A 21,301-nucleotide genomic window follows, 5' to 3' on the forward strand; every position below is an offset into this window, starting at 1 on the left:
ATCCAGTTTTACAGAATGGCTGCTTTTACTGCAAACTTATCCTGAACAAAATCTTGTCTGAATACCTTTGCATTGCAACAGCTTAAGCTGAGAAGGGGAGTTTGTTTATTTCTATATTCCTTCATTGCATTTCATTTTTTATTATGTATACCCAGTTTTTTCACTGCTTGCCAGTACTGCCCCTGTAAATATCTAGGCCTCAAAACCTTTCAAGAGTGAGTTATCCAGGTAGCTCGATTTCCTTTGTTCTCATCCAAGATTGGTTCAGTTCTGACATGACATAAGAAAGTCCTAAGACAACTAAACACTACTGCAGTGCATGCCTTTATTTCCTGGTGTAGCCACATGACAATGGTTAGGGTTGCAAATGTTGTACCTTGTTATATAGTAGGGATTGCTCTCCATTGGCTTCTGTAGCAATTATTACTGGAGGGAAAGAACATGGTGAGTGTCAGAGTGGAAGAAATAAAGCTCTGTTGGAGCAAGTCCCTGAGAGCCTTTCTATTTATTCAAGTTCAGTGTTTTAGGAAGTCATTACAATGAGCTATCCCAAAAACCAGCTCAGCAGAAAAATGTATTTAACTGAGAGCCATTGTATTCAGATCTCAGGGCAGACACAGTGCACTGTGTTAATTCAAGAATTACAGCTATTTGTTTAATCCCCTTATTTCCTTCTTTCAGCCTGGCATCATTCCTCCTCTCACTCCCAGACACACAGGGCTAGGCAGGTCCATTGCGTTCATCCTAAGGCCCAGCAGAAAGCTGCCAGCACATCCCAGACTTACCCTTCCACTCCTTCAAGTTTTCTAAATGCAACAAGTGACTGCAGCTCTTGCCTCTAGAGGAACTGCTTAGAAAAACAGCTCCTTGCTTTACTTTATCACCATCTGGAAAGCCCTCCCTGATTCACAAGCTGACACGGAAGTTCAATTGAATTCTTACCCAGTATCTCTCTTCATTTTTAGCCAAAACCCCTGAGGAATAAGTGCCCTCACACTAAAGTAAATCTATCAGCCAGTGTTGCTGTGTCTCGGTGTGGAGTGATATACAGAGCTGGCTCCATTTCCTCCTCCTCCAGTCTGGAATCTCAGCTGGATACAGGAAGACATAAGCTTTTTTAAAATCCCTGCAGTATCAGAGGTGCACCCTTTATATGGAACTGGCAGCTGCTCCTGTATGAATACTTATACATTTTAAGGTATCTTTTGAATGGTACAAAAGGTGGAAAAACACCCACAGATGATAACTGATCCAAGGGTTCTCAACACACCCATTACAACCTGTTGCAACCACCATCTTTTCAAATGCATGTGCCACCTTCCATTATAAACCTGCAGCTTAAGACTGGAGGACGCAGCTTAAAAGACCAGCAAACACTACGTAATCAATTATGGCTTCGCTTAATGGAATGGTGGTTACACAAAGCTCTTTGCTTCTTAAGTCAGTGCTGGAGACACAAGTTTACTAAGCAAACTTGTGTAAGTAAGTGCATGTGTGTGGGTGTAGGAAAGGAGTATTCTTATGGGAGGCAAATAATAGGTGTCATGCTTATTTTTAAGTATTGTTTCTATGGGTAACAGTTCTCAAGTTGTTTAGAATTATTTTACCCAAACCCGATGAAGAATAATTAAAGAAAATCTTTTCCTCTTAAAATATTTCTTATACTCCAAGAAATTTCATTCTTACTCTTCCAGACTGATCTTTCTGCATATGCAAAAGCAGCAAATAACTGAATTATGTACTCTGTAGTGGTCAATAGCTGACACAGCTATTTTCTATTCTAAACAAAGGAGAATATATGTTGGCTCCCAGTAATTACTGGCTAGCTTCTTGACAAGTGTGAACTGTAAAGATGAGTAGCGTGATCCATAAAATCAGAAAATGTTATCAGACTTAGAAAAGAAACAATAGCTGCTGCAGAGGATTTCTGCTTCTTTCTTCAGCAAAAGTGAGCTTGTCAGAGCTGTAAGTGTTTGCACTGATGGAACCACAGTGATGGTGTTACACAGCCAGCAAAACTCTCTGGTAAAGATAGGACCGAGCACAGTTTTCAATGTCATGACAGACTGAGTTTATAGAAGCCCGTTTTAATGTGGATGCTATGTATCTCTCCTGTATTTGGGGAAGTGGGAGGGAAATTTTCTATACTACCTTCATCACATTGGTTCAAGCTAATAAAATACCTCTGAGAGATCCTACAGTGTTCCAGGAAGATATATCATCAGCTCATGATTTCCAAAGTCACTATTTTGCTAGAGAATGATGTGGTGCTGTCATTATTGACCTTAATACAACAGGAGAATTGTATGACCAAGAAGTCATAGTGCCAGGGTCAGTTCCCATGGGAGATGAACCAGATTTTCTGAGGGAAGAGGTAGCTGAGAGATGGGGTGCACGTATCCAGAACAGATTAAATTTGCATAAACTGTGCTGGCATCTAGTTCAGTAAGGAGTTCTTTATCACATTACAGTGAGATGTTATTGTAGCATTAGTTAACTACTGCATTTTCTCTTAGCATGAGTTGTCACATCATCAAGCCATTAGTATTTGTTAATGGAAACCAAGCACTATGGCATCACAAGTTATTGTAACACTTCCTGGAAAACATATATGATATTTCCAGAAGGCATCCTAAACTACTTTTTTAACTGTTTTGCATTCCAGGAAAGAAACACCACAAGCAATAAACCCTTGTAAACATTTTTTTAATAGCTATCATTTCAGAATTAGCGGGAGAAAAAGAATAATAAAGAAAAGAAATAGTCTCAGTAGACGAGCTTTGCTCGTGAGCTGAGATCTGCTGGAGAGCATAACGTCTCAGAGCTCTGTACAAACACTTACAATTTCTGTCTTTGCAAGCCACGTAGCTGAAAAGTGGAAGACGGGAGAGGTGTGGAAGACACTTTCACTGGGCAGTCTGCAGTTTTAGCATCTTTGTAAGTAGCTTACTTACGAAAGAGCCATTTTACTTTTATAAACCCAGAGTGATTTCAAACTGTTACCCAGCATGTGGTGTTTGCAACGTGCTGTCTTAAGACCCACAGCCAGGAGAGCAGGTGAGTAATAGGTGAACAAAGTGATACCTAAGAACAGAGTGAACAGGTGACATGGTGGGTCTTGGACTGCCACAGATGTTGGATTTCCTGGGAAACAAAAATATTCCCACAAACCCAGAAGCATGAGAAAGGAGAACCAAATCTGCACACAGAGGAAAGCTAGAGATGTTAGGTTGAGGGCCCAGAGACCTTACTGTCTCATGGGGGGTGGACACAAGAGGTTGAGGAACTGGAAATGAATGAGATATAGGTGTCAGGGATAACTGGAATATGATATCAGCTTTTAAAAGTATTTGATGACCCCTGACACACTCATATAATGAATACCTTTAAAGACCTGGGCAGAGCATCTGGCTTCTCTCTTGGAAAGAAGCTACACATGAATGCTATGAACCCTCCTGAGACAAAGGCATTCTGCCTGAAAGACATAAATGGTTTCCAGCAAAAGAGTCAGGGAGGGAGAGAAAATCTGCCACCTCACTGAGAGTTGGGATGCTTTGAAGGGTATTCAGGAAGACCCGTTTAGAGTCCTGGCCTGGTGTGGCCTGGAAAGGAAAAATGGGCAGAGGGATGGATGAATGGATGTTGGTCCTCTTTCGGTTGAGCAGCCCTGCTTCTTTTGTTTGTATTAGAAGTAAAGTCAGGCCAGGGCACTGTGTCAGTCCATACCCACAGAGACTGAAACAGAGTAGATGCTGTTTAGATTTTGTAACTGCCCCCTGACAGTAGGCCATAAGGGACTACGATATGACATGATGCCTAAGGCAGCCTCAGGTTACATGAGCTATTAAAGTCTTGCCTACTGAAAGCATCAACATTATTATTGTGAAACATCTTGTTCAGGCTTTCTGGATAGATTGCTGAGAAAAGGAGACTTAGCCCTGAGAAATGCTTCTGCATACCAGCGACTCCCGGGGAAAGGATCAAGAGAAGTCAGCAGTGGTTGATTCCCCTGCTGTAGTTATTGCCTTTTGAAGCTGTGTGGGAATAGATGTGTCTAGTGACTCTGAGAACATTAAATCCTAGCAGAGTCATGAACACTGGTCAAAAAATGAGAATAAGAGAGAAAATAGTTCAGGAGGTTGTGAATTTAGTGACAAACCAGCAACCTGCACTCATAAAATGTTAGCTTTTAAAAAGGATGGTTGCTCCACAGTCACTGTGACTCATGAGGGTAATAAAACCTTACCTGGAGTGGCAGAAAGAATTCAAATTCCTGTTAATGCCCAGCAAGTGCATGCTGGCATTGAAATAAACAAAGGTATTCGGGGAATGTTGGCAGGCTGACCTGAAGCAGCTGGGACCTCCAGCTTCAAAAAGACTCTCTGCTGTCCTCAGCACTGAGTTTGAAAGACACAATGTGCATGAGGTACACAGAGGGCCAACACGACATCATCGCAAAGATGAAATATGATTCAATGGCAATCATTGGTCCTGGCCAGCCAGCAAAAGATTGCAAAAAGATGCAACACCAATAGAAATGGTTAAAGAAAAGTTTCAGCAACCTGTGTCAAACTTGGCAGGAGATGGCTTGCAAAAGGAAAGTGTTCAGATACTTGAAAAGGCGTCTACATGGTCACAGCATTTCAATAAAGACTTGTCTTACTTTCAAAATGGAGTGATCTCATAATATCAGCTTGTCAGCTGGTTTTATGGAGATAGTAGCTCTATTCCAAATCTCTGATCCAGCACTGAGCAAGGTTCTTTCCTTCTCCAGGGGTGTCCTCCCCCCACCCCATGTTGTCCATCTTACCTGCATAGCTTGCAAGCCCTTTGGGCCAGGATTGTCTGTTGCTACATGACCAGTGATGCCCTTGTCAAAACTGTTTTCCAGGCACCAGTCTCCTACAAATAATGGTACACAGTACAGCACAATGCAGTAACAAAGCTGCACTCTGTGAAAAGAGCTTATGCTAAGCTCTGTAATTAAGACATATGGGGCCTTATCCACAGCTTAGAGGAGTCAGTGGAAGCACTGTCTCATAGGCTGGATGACAAGATGGTGATGAAGCATATTTTATTTTAAGGAAACATTTTTTCTATTTGGAGATGTTGTGAGGCTTTAGGGATGAGCTGTGCTACTAAAAGGCATGAAAATGAAGAAGGGAAAAATTAATAAAGTAAAAAAAGTATATCAGTGTTATAAATGGGCTTAAACTGAGATCTGAAAAATATTCGCAAACAGTACAAATGAGATTTATGTTAGTGGGTCACTTTTTGTTTGTGGATTTTTTTTTTTTTAAAGGATCTACTCAAAATATGTGAGGACTCTCCTGTTCTTTGCACTGGGACATAATGCATGTGGAATAGAGGGTACTGATGGACATAAGGAAAAGACAACCTGACTCCAGATAATTTAATGTTAAGTGAATTATCAAAGATAATTATAATATTACAGTAAGACAGAAGGTACATTTTTATCAACAGTAGAGAAAAATGCCATTATGCCTGTGGGGTGAGTAGCTGGCTGGACAACTACATGCAGATATTTAGTAGATTAGTTTATGTGACAGTTTGCCTGTTAACAGGAAAATATTGATTCCTCTGGCTTTGCAAATCAGTGCCCTTAAGTGCTTTGGCCAGAAATTCATAACATGGTAATACAAAAATGAAGTTCTCAAGGACTGAGTCTGGCCCTAAATGTTCACTGGGCAGAGGGAAGCATTTTTCTTGCTCACAAAATGACATTCAGGCTCCCAGTTTCCTGTCTTGCAAGGTATATGGTAGAGACTCTGAAAATAAAACATACAGTAAGCGTGGTCTGTTGTAACCCAGACAATTATAGGCATCACAACAATAAATTTTTAAACAGTTAGGTAATATATAATAAATAAAAGATGAACAGGAAAGCACTCACAGCTATTCCCCTAATGCATCTGGAAAGTAATTAACTTTTTTTTCCTCCGTTAAGAATGTAATGTATTATACCCTGGCAAAGGAGGAGCCTGGCCGTGCATCCCCGATGAGGATTTATCCGAGGTCGGACTGAGAGGGAGCAGACCCACCATCCATCCTGACAGAGCACACCACCTCTCCGGCGCCGTGCCCCTGCTCGAGCGCTGCCCCTTCCCCGCTCAGCAGCAGGGCACCGTGGCGGGGGCGGCAGGGCTCGGGGGGGGCAGCGGGATGGCCAGGGGGTGGGAGGGCAGCCCTGCCCAGCCGAGGGAACGACCGGGCCCCCGCCGCGCGAAGGAGGCTGGGGGCAACGCTCGCAACCACCTGCCAAGGACTAAGGGGAAAACAATAATGGCGGGAAGGGAATTACAGGCACATCGGGAGGCCAGCACACCTCTCCTGGGGTTCTTGGCAAGTGGCGAAGCCTAAATCTTCTTCTCGCAGGGTCCGGCATGGCTGCCTAGTCACTAGAGCACAGGACTGGTATTCGCCTGAGGGCCTTGCTTGGCTCTGCCATTTCCTTATGGCTCTGCCATTTCCCTATGGCTCTGCCTTTTCCCTATGGCTCTGCCTTTTCCAACCGTCCTCAGGGTGCAGCCAGGCCGGGCAGGGCAGGGCTGTGCCTCCGGAGCTGGAGACCGGCCCTGCTGCAGCGTCGCTGGGGCAGGGGCTGACGGCCCTGAGGGGCTGACGTGGGGTCCCGGGCCGTGGGCGGGTGGGGGAGACCCAGGGGGCTGCCAAGGGGCAGTCGGGGCTGCCATGAAGTTCATTCAGCTTATTCGAGCCTCTGGCTGCCTGAGCTGTTGGCCCCACTGAACAGCGGAGCGTGAGTCTGATCGAGGTCTTCTGAAGCAAAGCAGCTGCAGACCACCGCGTCACTGCGTGTTTTCGGCGGTGGGAGCGGGAAGAGGTCCTCCGGTGTGTGTTGCCAGAGCCAAGTTCAATGGAAACTCCTGAGGCTGGTTTAAAAGGAGGGAGTTTGCCAATGTGGGTAATGCATTGACTTTGGCGTTTACAACAAATAGCACAAAATTGCTGTGCTCTGAGGTGTATTGCAAAATCAATTACTGCTGGGAAGTTTTGAAGAATGGAGATGTTGCTGAGGGGCAACTTTTAGGACAGTAAGAAACCTAAATTAATTTATTTTTTCTTAGATTATCTCATTGACTGCTTTTTTTTTTTAGGATCAGTGATGCTTGTAATCCATTGTCAAAGATGCTGGTGGTCAAGGTTGGTAACTGGAATTAATGTAGATTAAAAAGCCCATCACATTAAATGCAAATTAAAGCACAGACTGAGCAAAACTCAAGGTAATGTTTTTTAGTAGACCACCTTTCAATGGTACATACAAGGGAACAGATGATTTGATGAGTGGTTTTCCATGCCTGATTTGCATGGTGTAGATACAGGCCATTGCTCCATGGTTACGGACTTCCCGGCCTAAACCAGCTACCCTTGCATGTCATTTCATTTATACTTAAAGAAATCAAGTCACAGCCAGACACTTTAGGGCTGATTAATTCCTGGAAACATCTGGTGGAGCCAGGCTATTATTAGACATGAACTTCTGACATGATTTGCAGACACAGTCACACACAGAGATTAACCTCCCTTCAATAAGCGCAGTCCTGGACTGCATCCTGAGGAAGACACCGTGACCCAGATTCCCAGCTGTGGCTGAGCAGCAGCACGGAGTCGAGCCCCAAAGGTTAAGGCCTGACCTCAGCTCTCTGTGGGCTAGTCCAGTCCCATAGCAGAAGTTAAAGCAACCTGTGCCAGCTGCTGACAGAGTGAGGTCTCCAGAGAACACGAGTGTCCCAGCTGTGAACCCCTCCGTTCAGTCGTGCTACAAAAGTAGTCAGCAGGAAAAAAAGGAGTTGGAGAAAGTGCTAAACCAGCTCCAAGCTTCCAAGATATGTGCCCTTTGCTGGCTACACTCACTCTACAGTCTCACCATGTTTGCATTACATAGCTGAAGGTGCAGGCCTCTCCGTCTTTTAATAATGCAAATGGACGCAAGATGAAGTCTTGCATAGACAGGACTTTTGCAAAATACGGTGTCAGATGCATTCCTGCGGCTGTGCATGAGGTACTCCTGTTCTTCTGTCTCTGCTATCATTTTCCTGATGCCTGCTGTGATGCTAAAGAAAACCCATACAGGATGACAGCCTGATCTTAAAACTGTGTTTGTGGGATTCATCCTGAACCCTCAACATGACTCGATCTATCTATAACTTAGTGGCAACTGTCTAGGTTTTTTTCTGCATATTCAGCCTACACATAAACATACCCTTAAAAAGAACACTGGTAACATCACAAAATTCACCCTGAAAAGTTAAGAAATGCTTAGATTCATCCTCCCACTTCTGTGTATACGGATTCTAAGGTATGGTCCATACTCATGCAGTCGCACATTATTTGCTCCATGGGGAATGGTTTAATTCAGTCCTACAAGCCAGGGTTGTCCCGTGACCCCTTTGCTCATGTATGTGGCTTTGTCTCAGACTCCTGTGCCTGACTATCTTGCATACATCGCGGTCAACATAACTGATAGTGAAAAGTCTAACTGACGTACTTAATATAAGGGTTAAGGCACAAGGGCATTTCCAGTGCCTGATTTCTCAAATTACTCAGTACCCATTTATGCTGCTTACTATTGCATTTAAAAATCAATCCCCAATCATGCCTAAGTGACACAGAGGAAATCTGTGGCCATGGAGTCTCCAGTGTCTTTCCCACAAAGCTTCCCTTCTGCCTCTCAGCTCCTCCATTGTGCTGAAATAGTTGTTTTGTCTCCAGCTGATTTTCCTCCTTCTGAGGAGGGCAATTGTAGCCCTCTAGGAAATGAAAAGCAGATGAAGTTCAGTAGTGTGTTGCATTAAGCTGTTCTTTGGCCCTTTAATGGAATAACCCCTCTCCAAATATCTTTTGTTTGAGTATAATTTTTTTTTCTTTAAAATTCTTTCCTGATTTAGACTGTATGCACCAATTTGGTTGTAATTGAATATAAAATAACATACAGTAACTATCTTCCCTTCCCTATTGTCACAATATCCTCTGGCACTAGTGAGAGCACCAGCAAGGAGGCTTGACATTCTAAAAACCTTCTTATTTCCCAATGAAAAAAGGTATTTAGGCTATAATTAAATTTAAAAGTGCCTGCAGTGGAGTCCAGGGGCCACATTCACTTTCATGTACCTAGGTCCACTCCCATTGACTAAAATCTGCACTTGGATCACAGATTCATTGATTTGCAGCTTTGGTCTGAGCCTCCAGTGCCTTCTATTTTCTTTATTAGGAAGCAGCTTATTTTCAGTAAGTTTCTTTGCTACAGCTGTTGCAGATACCTTCTCGTTTGAAGCCCCTCACAGCACAAATGGTATGATCATTTTCTGGAAAAATGTCATTTATTATCTCTGTCTTCAAAACTCTTGAACCATTTTAGTTCTTAGGCAAGCTGGTATAGAGAAAATTGTTTCCAGAGTTCCAAAAACATTTCCATAACTGCATATTTTCCAATGAATTCCCTAGAGGGAGGAATTTAAATTTGCCAGTGGCCTTGGAGCACTACTAACAGTTCCTTCCCTGTTGCAACAGATGATTGCCTCCTGAGATTTCAACCAAAATTCAGAAGTGATGCACAAGGTTGTGGTAAATTCTGTTTGATCTGTTTATATTCATATGTATTTCCCAAAGGCCAGACTCCCATCCAAATACTCTCAGCCTCTCCTGGAGGTACTTAACTGCAATCTGCAACCTATAAAGAATGAAAGCAGGTCTTGCAGAATAGTCAAATATAGAGATAAAGAAGAGGTTTCCCCCAGCGGCATGTCAGTGGGTCAAAAAAAGAAAAAGGTTCTAATTCCACTTCCGATGGCCATCCCATAAGTAACCTTGATCATCTCACCTCCTATTTCTCTGTAACACAATTAAGATGATAAAGGAGGTTATATCAGGCCAAACCAGAAGTCCGTCCATCTCTGTATCCCGTGTCTGGTGTCAGACAGTAACAGTAGCTTGGGGACAAAATATTAGAACAGGGCAAATGTGAAACAGGGACTTTTTAGCCCTGGAGTGGATTGGCATCTTGATGTTTAGTAACCATGGATGGAGTTTTCATCTGTGAGCTTGTCTAATTGCTTTGTTAACGAATTTATACTCTTGGCTTCCGCAACACCCAGTGGCAATCAGCTCTGCTGTTTAATTATGCACTGTGTGGAAAACTCTGCCTGTTGTTTCTTTTAAAAACTTAGTGTGACAGTTTCATTTGAAAGCCACTCTTTTTGTGTTATAAGAAATAATTTCTCTCCTTTCAGCATCACCTATGATTTCGGAAATCACTCGTATCTCATCCTTTTTCTTCACAGAAGTTAACTATTCTATTTAGTTTCTCATTGTACAGAAACTATTCCGTAACAACAGTAATCTGTGTTGCCCTTCTTACTACTTTAGAGAAGACAAGACCAGAACTGTAAAATTTAGGTGCATCACTGCTTTATTTGCTGACTTGAAGACATGCTTTGCTTTCCTTTTGTGTTTTTTCTGTTTTTTCCTTCTTTTGTCTTTCTTTACTAACAACTTCTAGCACTCTGTATGACTGCCCCTGAACAGTGAGCTATTTTCACAGAGCAACCTACACTGAACTGAACATCTAATCCCTTGAATGGTAGCATCTGATGTGGGACTTGTCAGTCTTTATGTATAGGAGGGATTATTTTTCTACACGTGCATCAGGTTTTCAGCTGATCAAAAGATAATTTCACCTGCCATTTTATTGCCCATCACTCAGTGTCAAGCCATCCTCCTGCAAGTCTTCACAGTCAATTTTAGTTTTTATTACTCCTCAGCAAAGGTTTCACTTTTCATCTTTGTTCTCCTTTCCAGAACATTCATTAATACATTGGAGAGCACAAGTTCCAGCACAGATCTCAGCTGTAACCGCTTGTAGCATTTTCTGCACTGTGATAACTGAGCATTTATACTTTCCTGTCTTTTAATCACGTATCAGTTCATGAGAAGAACTTGACCCTTCTACCTCCCTGCTTAATTTCTTCATGTATTTTTGGGGAGGGAACTTTCAGGTGTGCTTTATCAATGGATTCATCACAGAGTCATCGACTTTCACTGATTTTAATGCTTGCCTGCATCACAATGAGGTTATAATGAGGAAACTCCTAAAACACGAGAAACCTAAAATTTGTCAGTGTTCACACAGATGTTCAATAGCTCCAGAACTGTTGACTTATAGGGAATGTGGTGCCTCTGAGATGTGTTAGCCTTGTTTCATGCTGCATATGTTTGGATGTGAGTGTCTATAGGAATGTGTGTCTGGCACTCAGATTGTTTCCTATGCCAAACAATTTTTGAAAATCTTGGCTGATTTCAACCAAATTTGACAGAGATATAAAGGTTTGAAAAAAAGCAGTCCTTCCAGAACTAGGGAGAAAGGAGGGCTGGTGAAGGGTCAACATCTCATAGTGTTGCCATGGAAGTATATGTTTAACACAAGCACATGTTAGAGCACCTTGTTAGACATTAGAGATAGAGAGAAACAGAGGAAGGCTAGAAGGACCAGATGGTACGAAAGCTTCAGCTGTAGGGATAATCTTCAGTGAGATCTTATGACAAATTAGACACCAGAGAATCTGACCATCAGTCACAAAGGGCTTTGAAACAAGGCTTTGGTCACTCACAGACCACCTTGTCTGATGGTGATAATTTTTCAAAGTCTTTGGTGTAAACAGCTCAGCTCCACGTATCCTACCAGCAGAGAGAGCTGGCAGTCTATATTCCTGATTCAGCAATTTAGAAGACGTCCATCAATTAAAAAAAAAAAAAAAAAAAAAACAAACAGAAAAAACCCCGATGAAAGTGGGAGAAGTGCCAGGGAAAATGTATCTACTTTTTTACATTTTGCTTTGTGAAAGAAACTGATGTATGAAAATAAAACTGCCTGCAAAGCCAAGTAAGTATTCTAGAAATGTGGATAATAAGAGAATCAAGAGAAACTGAACAATTCAGTGCCTGGTCAGAGCAACAGCTGTTTTATTTAAGGAAAGCTGAGCCACGTGGGCTGAACTAGTTCAATAAGTTACAGATGCAATTGTGATGATGACACTAAGCAAACTTACAGTAACTAAAACCTTACAGTGTCTTCACTCTGCTGTATTCCCTTACCTGGTGTACCTATTGACTTCACTCTTGTTACTTATATAAGAAACTACAGTGCACTACTGGCCTTTTAACTTTCATTTTAAAAAAATCACTACAAAACCATAAACTGATGTTATATTGCAAATTCCAGATTTATGTACACAAATATTAGCTCGCTTTAATAAACATCTATCAGTCACGTCCACTGAAAGCTGAAAGGAGCTTGGCAAAGCTAATACTACTTAATGAAATTTTATTTCAGTGAAAAAATGCAGATACTGTGACACTGAAATGTTTACTCATTCATCTCAGTTTCAATAAAATATTTCACTCCATAACAAGGTCCAAATATTCCATTTTAATATTCTGGGAAAAAAAAATTTAATTTTCATATTATAAACAGCTTCTCATTTGGAAAGAAAGACACATTTTTATTGGAGCTTTTTAACAGGTTTTAACTTCAAAATTGCTGGTTTCATTTTCAGCCTCACAAAAAAAAATTTTAAAAAAATATAGATTTACTAAAAATATCATCAGTTAAAGATGGTACATTTGCCAAGGAACTGAAAAAAAGTTATTTGCATACCTCTAGAATTCAGAGCTCTTGAAAATCATGTCATTTTTAAAGTTCTTCATTTGAATTTAGAAATTTTGCTTCAGACTTCTCTAACTAAAATAAGATGTAGAGTCATTAAAATGCTCAGAATTCCCCCCACACCTGCGCAACACAGAGGGATCTTCCTAAGAGAAGAATTTTTAACTTATAACTAGAAATGGATGCAGTGTACAGTAAGCATGTTTTCTTTATCAGTGAACAGCCCATTAATGTAGTAGTGTAAAGAAACGAATATGCTTCTGAGCACGCAAATACAATTACAGTGTTCTTGTACATATGTGTGTTGTATTCTGTCTTCATAACGTCCCAAAACATTTTCTGCAACGTGGCTCTGAGTAAGACTGCAACCCTGTTCAGGCAGCATAAAAGATCTCATCCTGCAAAAAAAATATTCTTTCAAGGACTTGATCTTTATTAGTCAGGCAGATTTTCCTTTGTGGCTGTCCAGCTTTGCCCACATGTGACATTGCATGCTGCAGATATGACTGCCAAGCTACATGCCATTCATTCTTTAAGCTTTCTGCACTGGCACGCAGTGTCAACAGACTGTTTTGGTGTTGTCTTGCTTTTAGTGTGCCTCTTCCCCTTCTGCTTTCTGTGTGAGGATGGGGTTTTTTTGCTCTGTCCATTTCTCTTCCTTCTCATTCTTTTTCTCCTGAGTTTTTGATTCTTCTGCCTTCATTTCTCTTGGGCTGTTGCTTTTGCTGCTGAGAAACGAGGGGTGCACATTTTCTTTTCATTGCTGGTTCTCAACAGCTCTAGAGAAGGCTCAGGGAAGTTGCCATCTTCTCTTTCTGGCATCCGTTTTCTCTGCAGCCAATGACTTACACAGAGGCATCTGCGCTTTCACATTATGAGTGCGATCTCCTCACCAAAGTGGGAAGGAAGCTCTTCAGTGCACCCTCAGTGTGCTCTGCCCTTTTAAGGGTCTTTGAATGATCATAGATGGGATTTTGAAAAGGGCTGAATGAATAATGCATTTTTGGTTTAGTTCCCAAATTGAGACACTGTGGGTGGGGAATGAGAAAGAAAATTTTGGATGAATGTGGAAACGGTTTATTTGATGCAAAAGCAAATGCTATGTTGTGGTTAGTGTTTAGAGCCCCTTTAAATAATCAGGACAATTTTTAAACAAAAAATTTGCTGTCTTGAAATGAAAGAATATCAAAATACTGTGTTTAAAAAGGCCAGATAGAACATATTTATATCCTTAAGAGAATCCCCCTCTTTTTTTCTTCCTGAAACCATTCGTCATATTTATCTAAGCGTTCACAGATGGCTTGTGTACCCAAAAATGGCTTTCATTTTTGATTATTTTTCTTTTTACCTGCTTAAAAGAAGATATCCTGCTGTGAATCAACACTGGCATATTTAAATCACTAAGGCACTTAAAAAATCCCACTCTTCACCACCAGAATTCACAAGGTTTCAACCACATTGCATGGGGAGTGTGGCACACAGCAGCAAACACACTGAGTATTTTCAATCAGTGAAGGGAGCTGTGCTGATGATATTGATTGTATGTGGGCAGTTGCAACCGTGATTTTCAGTGTACCCAATACATAAAAGACAATTACAACTTCATGCCTTTTCTTTGTTTCATTTTTTCACTCCCTAGGGCATGGTATTCTTAAAATTTCCACCTATTATTTTATTCAGAATAAGTTGATTGAGGAAATCGGTGGTAGAACACGACCAGCAGAGTCCCTCCTCTTTTCCGTCCTCTGCCTGCTACAGATACTACATATCTTCATGCTGCTCCAGATGCTCTGTCCTCCTCACTGTATTTCTCTATATTTTGAAAGTGAAATGAAAGGATTTTGAAACATTTCTCTGCATCTAAAAATGGCAGCAGTAAAAGCTGGATACAAGGAATTAAACCAATTTCCACATACCTAACTGAACTGGGAAAAGACAGGCTTTTGGTGGTGGTCGCTTATGGATGGTTTGCAACAAAGAGGTCTTAGGAGCCTTCCTCTGAATATGCTGAGTGTTAATAAAGCATCATCAGGCTTTATGTTGACTCTGAAAAGAAAAGACTAAACAGTCTCTCCTGTAACATCTTAAGTACATTTAGCAGCTGTGTGCACAAACTCTGACTAAACTCTTCTGTTTTACAGCATACTTTTCTATCTCAGTCTTACAGACTGGTAAGGTTCAGCCTTGACTCCCTGCCAGGCGCAATATGAAGAATTCTATAATTATCAATCTAGTGATGGCATTTAAAAGCAAATGCATTATCATGCACAGAAATCATCTCATGTCCCCTACAGCGAGTTCCACAACAAGGACTGTCACTTTGTTTGACTATAACTCTGGTTTTATTACATTTAAACCTCTTCCATCAACAGACTCCCCCAGCCAAAAAAATATTCTTTTATTCATAAAATAGCATGTAGTCTGGAATGGCTGTCAACATACCTAAAGGTCATATAATGTCAGAGTCATTATTTTCAAATCATCTATACTCATGAGCCCTACTTTGCAAGGCTAGCTATCAAAACAATAATAAACACAGAATGTGTGTGGTGCTGCATGAAAATTTGTGCCCTATCATTTTAAGAAGTATGGAATAGAAGCAGAGAGATTCCTCCCCACTTCTCCTCCTCTCACTATTGGCAACCACTGTATTCAGCAGATCGTTACATTAAATTTAATTAATAGCCTGAACCCCTCTTTACCAATACCTTTTTCCCCTTGACCCACTTGGTAATCCAAGACAATGCATTTACAAGGCAGATTATCCATTGCAGAGTTGCCAGCTCTGTCAGACCCTGATATTTTACCCTGTCACGGATCAAAAAGATTAAAAGCAACTTTAAAAAGCACGTTATGATATTAAGTCCAGTAACTCTAGCCTGTCTGCTTCAGCACAGATTTGGAAACTAAGCAAAGATTAATGTTTTGAATGGTATCTGAATTAATGTTCTGTCAACCAGATGCAGAGACAGGGGCTGCTGTTTTCCCACTTGTTTGGTTGGTTTTAGTTTCCATAATCCAGATAGTTTTCAATCACTGTTTGTAGCATCAGGAAGGCTACGCTTCATCTGCAATCCTGGGCATTGTTAAAACTAATATTTCCAACCACACTCAAGGCAGGAGCCACGGGTCGTTGGTTCAACAGGTTAACGTGACTGACATAGATCACATTAATTCTAAGAGTGATTACATTTATTTGCTGACCTAGATCTTCTGTACATTAAGACATACTCCTACCTTCACCTTTTTTACCCTCCCATTTCCTCTACCTTAAAAAAAATAAATTGGTTAACAGATGTAGGCAACTGGAAGGCTTCACATTTCACCTCTCTGTTTTCTTTTTCTCAGTGACAAAAGCAATGAAGGAGGAAAGGGGCTGAGTTGAAAGAAATAACTGTCCTGTGTTTACCAGCCAACTGGACCATACATTACCGCACTCTGTGTTAATACCTGGCACTAGTCTTAATGTACCCTACATGACATCAGCCACGGTTGAAACAGGAGACAGACAGACTTTAAATTTGTGTATCCAGAGCTGACCATGTTTATCAAGGCTGAGATGCGTGCAATGCTCTGCATGAGCTGCAGTCAACAAAAAGTATTTTCTCCTTATATTACTGTGAATTATTTACTACAACATTTTGAACTGACATCCAGATTTTCCCCCCTCTGTTCAGAGTTTTATTGCAATGAAAAGAAGAGAAGTAAATGAATAGCAGGAGAGGGGAAATAAATCCCATTGAAATGCACTGGCTGATAAAATAAGTGTCTTTGAAACAGTTCCTTATGCAAGAATAATTGTACCATTTGTTACAGTGCTGTACTGATGTACTTAGGACCATCTCTGGCTATGGCAGAGATGTGGGAAGCAAAGCTCCAGCTAGAGCATCCACAGGACTGTGGGACTTTGTTTATAGGTTGTTAGTGAAGTTACACCCAAGTGGCCAGCCCCGAAGATAGGGGTTTTGAATCCTTCCTATAAACCGTGGAGGGGTTTCTAGCTAAGATATTGGCCACATGCACACGTACATGCACACACAGGCACAGACCAGAGAGGAAAGTCTTCCCCATTACCAAGTGACTGAGGACATCATATCTTTGGCACAGAGGACAGAGCAGACACTGTGCATCTTGTGTTCTGCCTCAAATACAGAAACAGGCAGGGCTGAGAACAGGTCCCTGTTTGTCTCTCCCAGACAAGCATTAGGGGCAGAGCTAGCTAACTCCTGAAAAGAAATGTCACCTATTACTCACTGTCTCAGCGCGAGAGGTAGCTCAGAGAGAAGTACGTCTAAACCTTCCTGAACAGGAAAAGGCTCCAGTCCATAAGTTAGCTCTGGCTCCAGTTCTGGATTGTAGATGGGAACCTCCATCCTTGGGTCCATAGCTCAGGAGTTTCCAGACCTGTTGCTGGCTTAGCTTTCATTTTGAGCAGAGCCAAATGAAGTTCAGAAGCTGAGGACAGTTCTGTACGTGTGATGTTTGGACCAGCTGATCCTTTCTGTTCCAAAACTTGCATTTGCTCCCAATCCAAAATCCAGTTTTCTCCTCAATGAAAGTTTGAGTTGGTTGTAAGGACCTTTTCCACAGCCTTTGACTCTTGCCATTAATACCATTGTTTAATCTAACACAAATGTCCGTTGAGTTTCACCTTCATTTGTAAGGAAGGCAGCATTTAGATCCACAGCTGTCATTCCCAGGTCTCACTGTGCAGCAAAGGAAGTTAAGGAAAACGGCTGTTATGAATGTTATTGCATAAGATTCTGCCTGAGTGAATTATTAAATGAACAGAGTATCCATATATTTTTGACAGGATGAAAACTTATTTGGACAAGTCAGCAGAAAGCTTGGCTGAGTGATTACCACAGGCAACCCTGTGAGAAAGGGATACAGCCAGAGACACAAAGCTGAAGCGGCAGACAGTCAGAAATGAGAGGCCAGTGACAAGCTGAAATGCTGGGCTCTGCACACACGCAGACAGAGATGGGCACTTGACAAGCTGGTAGTGCCATATTTGCCAAGAGCAATTCTGATGGAAACAGCGAGCAAGCTTTGGGGACACACTTTCTGCAGCTGTTTTGCTTGCCCACATGTGCTAAGGTCTAGGCACCCACAAAGCAGGCAGTGGCTGAAGGCATCAGCAACTACCACCGATTTCCTCCACTGATGGCCAGACTATTTCCAAAGAAGATATTAATGTCCAGGGTGGCAGCAAAACATGATGGGACGACCCCTTATATCATCAGCATGCGTCCTCCTTCCCCCAGGAACAACAGAAGCAAAAGTCTGATCCTCTGTGGCTCTCCCCTGAACTCTGCTCCTTTTCCACTGAGGGAGCAGCTTCACCTCTAAGTGGCAAAACTCTACACTCAGCCTGGGCCAAATGCTTTTTCCAAGGTGAAATCAGGGAGTCTGAGTCTGAGCCCTCTTCTATCAGATTGGCCCTGACTGGCTGCAGTGATCCTGTTGGAAAGCTGGAAAGCTACGCACATGTGCTTGTCTTTTAGTCACACACCTCTTCTCTTGGGGAAAAAATCTTTAACGAAGCATTTTCCCAGTGGAGGGGGGCGAAGGAAAGAGAAGCCACTCAGGGAATAAAAGACTAGTGTGAGAAATGGATATAGATGCTGCAACCAAGTGTTTTTGGAGGGAGATGTTTAATTAGGGAGAGAAGTAGGAAACTGTGTTTCTCTGTATGCATGAAGGAACAAATCCAGCCTTCTGCATGAATAGGTTTCATCCTGGAGCATAAGAAGTTGAAGCTCTGCTGCGTTGCTCTGTGCTGCTGAGCTGCACCTCTGCAGATCAGTCCCATGGCACTGGTGTGGTGAGTATGGAGCAGTGGGACAAGGAGCAATCCCATACCTGAGCAGGATGGGATACAGAGCAGTTGTGCCCCATAGAGTCTGTTTTGGTGACTGGGCTGCCCCTGGACACCAGCTCCAGAACTTTTTGATCAGCCACATGCAAAGCCTGAAACTGGGACCATCTCAGTTATCCTTGCCCTCCAGTGCCAGAGCCCCTTATGGATGCTCAAGTATTCACTGGATTTAGCCTTGAGTGTGGAGCAATAAACATAACTGCTACAGAGTTTGGATGCTACAGATGCAGGTATGCCCAGTCTGCCTCCTTTGCTTTGACTGCCAAACAGCAAAGGAAGGAGTGAGCCTCTGTGTCAACTTACAAAGGCAATAAAAAGCTTCAACCATTCATTAGCAACACTCCTGTGAACAGACATGCGAGCCTGCCTCTGGTAACTTAGGTAAGCCAACTTGAAAATACAGTAAAAATGAAAGAGAACTGTCAAACTGATAATTAATGTGCAGTTCAAAAATTATGTCTTGTTGATGCTGGCCTGGGGAGAGGCTCTGAACCAGCCTGTACTCTCACTCTGTGAATTTCCATGTCTGTTGTGGTAGACACAATAAGCACTCTTTAGTCTGTTCAAATTGAGACAGAATAGTGCATATTTTTTATTAACGTGAGACTGCAGATCCAGTTACTTTGGTAGGTCTGTCCTACCTGAATGAAAGCAGCCACTTTCTTTCCTTATAGAGGCAGACACAAAGTGCAAAAGGCACTCACAATCACCTACCTGCTGGTTCTAGCACCTCCACTGGCATCCATCGTTTGTCCAGGACTCCCATTAATTTTCCTAAGAGAGAAAAAAAAAGATTTTCTGATACCATCACCCCATTCAATGTGAGGTGCAGGAGGTCTCAAGGAAGAAACACAGTAATTCTGGGTCTTAGACCAGCCACGCAAACACATAAATCTGGACTGCCATTAGAAGGCGATTGCTTTCCTTCCCCTCCCTTTCCTCCAAGTTGTTCCTGTTCACAAAAATCCAGAAGGAAAATTCATAGAACTGTCTTCACAGGCAATAAACCAAAGTTAATGATCTGATGTAAAGCCACTGGAGTAATATTTTCATATGGTCAGAAGACGGAGGCAGAGTAGGCAGAAATATGGCCTTGTGCCATATGACTTTATATGTCACACAGAATCCGAATCCTTCTTCCAGCCTTTAAAAGGGATGCTGCTCAAATTTAAAGGTTGTAGAACAAGGAAGTTTAATGAATCAATGCAGAGGTGCTCAGAAGCAGAACTACCACAATAAGCAAAACAAACAGCCTTACTATCCCATTGAAATTAAAAGTACACAACAAAATTGACTTGTGGTTAGCAGAGCTGCATCGAAGGAGGTATGTGGTTACCTCCTCGGTTGCTCCACATGCAATGAAAGGAGCTCACACTCCTTTTTTGTTAGGGAGCACTGAGAATCAGTTGCCTCCTGAAAGAAACGCTGCTGCACCGCTCCAGATATGTTACTGGTACATCAAAAAGAATTAACATCCTGCCTCCACTTACACAAAGAGAGGGGTCTCGCTTGATGCCAAATGGCCATGTGCACTGATACAGAAATAATGTCTTGGCAGCCAGCAGGAGTGAAAAGGAGCCAAATTACATCATTCACTCTCCTTTCAGTGGGGATAGAAGACTCTATTTACTACATTGGCAATAGCCAGCACCACAGCTGCCGCCGGTCACATGTAAGGGGAGCAGAGGGAAAGCAACAAAAAAATAATTGAATCCTGAGAGCCTAGGGATCCTCTCTGTAAAATACCCCATGCTTGGTGCAACAGGGTGCTATCCTAGGACTCAGGAAAGCTCCTTTCTGGTCCCACTGCTGTCACCAACGTCTGCTGCGTGACCTTGGCCCGTCACTTCACCTTTCTTCTTTCCTCCTGCTCTTGGTCCTGTTTGTTTGGCTCACAAGCTTTTGAGGGCAGAGATTGACACATTATGTAAACTCTGTGCTTAGCTCAGCACTCTGCCAGTCTCATCCGGGTCCTATAGGCACTCCTGAAACAGAATAAAAACAACAGCAGCTGTATTTCTAATAAGAGAGAGAATACATTGAAAGGACAGAAAAGGTGTAGATTTTCAAACAGATGGGATAAGTATGTAACGTGGATGTTACAAGATGGGAAGTTCTGCCACTCCAGAGCACCTTTAGCTGTGCAAATGCCTGATGGAGTACACGTACAATGACAAGAAGTCACCAGTGTGACTAGAATGAGCAGCAGAAGCAGTTAAGTAGCTTAAATATTTTTAAGCTGAAACTATCAGAGAGAGGAACTGAATTAATATGAGAAAGCAAGGATAAATGCCTTTGTGAATGATTGCCAGATTTGTCTTTATAGGAAGAGCCATACTGCATAAAGAATACACCTACAGGGCATAAAAAAAAAAAAAAAAAAGAGAAGCGTTTAACTGTGTGACCTAACAATTTTAAGATTTGTCCAGTTTCCATCACCAGAAAGCTCAAGCCTACCTATGTGACAACATATTCTTGTATGCTTCAAGCAACTGATAATTATCAAACACAGAAGAGAGTGACCCCATTGTAATTTAAAATGCATGTTCAAGTGACACAACTCAATTCTTGTTGCTCAAAAAAACCCCTGCAGAGTAGTAATGTGATAAATGAAGACTAAAAAATGCCCCCCCAAAACTAAAGCCCTTCTGTCAGGATGGAATGCAGTGCCAATTTGCGAAACCTTTGTTACACATAATTCAACAAAACCTGCAAAAAAA

This window comes from Aquila chrysaetos, chromosome 7 (genome assembly GCF_900496995.4).
Source record: "Aquila chrysaetos chrysaetos chromosome 7, bAquChr1.4, whole genome shotgun sequence".
Lineage (NCBI taxonomy): Eukaryota > Metazoa > Chordata > Aves > Accipitriformes > Accipitridae > Aquila > Aquila chrysaetos.